Source organism: Sinocyclocheilus anshuiensis, unplaced genomic scaffold (genome assembly GCF_001515605.1).
Source record: "Sinocyclocheilus anshuiensis isolate Anshui unplaced genomic scaffold, SAMN03320099.WGS_v1.1 scaffold1845, whole genome shotgun sequence".
Lineage (NCBI taxonomy): Eukaryota > Metazoa > Chordata > Actinopteri > Cypriniformes > Cyprinidae > Sinocyclocheilus > Sinocyclocheilus anshuiensis.
The window spans coordinates 19,603-20,174 of NW_015540953.1; positions in this window are offsets into that span (position 1 = coordinate 19,603).

The following is a 572-nucleotide window of genomic DNA, read 5'->3' on the forward strand; positions in this document are numbered from 1 at the left end:
CATTACTGTGCGATCTAATCCTTGTTTAATATTGACCAAGCACCATTTAATTCAAATGTCCACTTAATCTTTAATATTTGGCCATTTCTTTAGGACATAAATGCTATAGCCACTGTAATTAAAAGAATATGTGGACATCAAAACGTGTAAACTCAGAGTGAAGGTTTGAGCTTTTATTTTGAAACCACGATGTATTCTCCTGTGTTTGCGTAGATTTATAAATGATTAACCTTGCAAATCTGATGAAATGGCACCGCTGTGTGACGCACGTACTTAACCTACACGCATGTAAATAATGAAAGCGCATATACTGTATTAGAACTGCATCGCATGTAATTATTTAATTAAATCGTAGCGTTATCCTTAATTATGATTTTTAAATGGGTTTAATATATCATGCAGCCTTGGGAAACAGTCTAATAATGTGTTTAATAATGTCGTCCGTGAAATGCGCCACTTCCAGTATTTTGCCGGTTAGTCGACGCAAGCAAAATGAAGTCGAGGATAGGCCTGTCACGATAACAACTTTTTGTTGTGCGATATATTGCCCCAGAAATAATTGCGATAAGCGA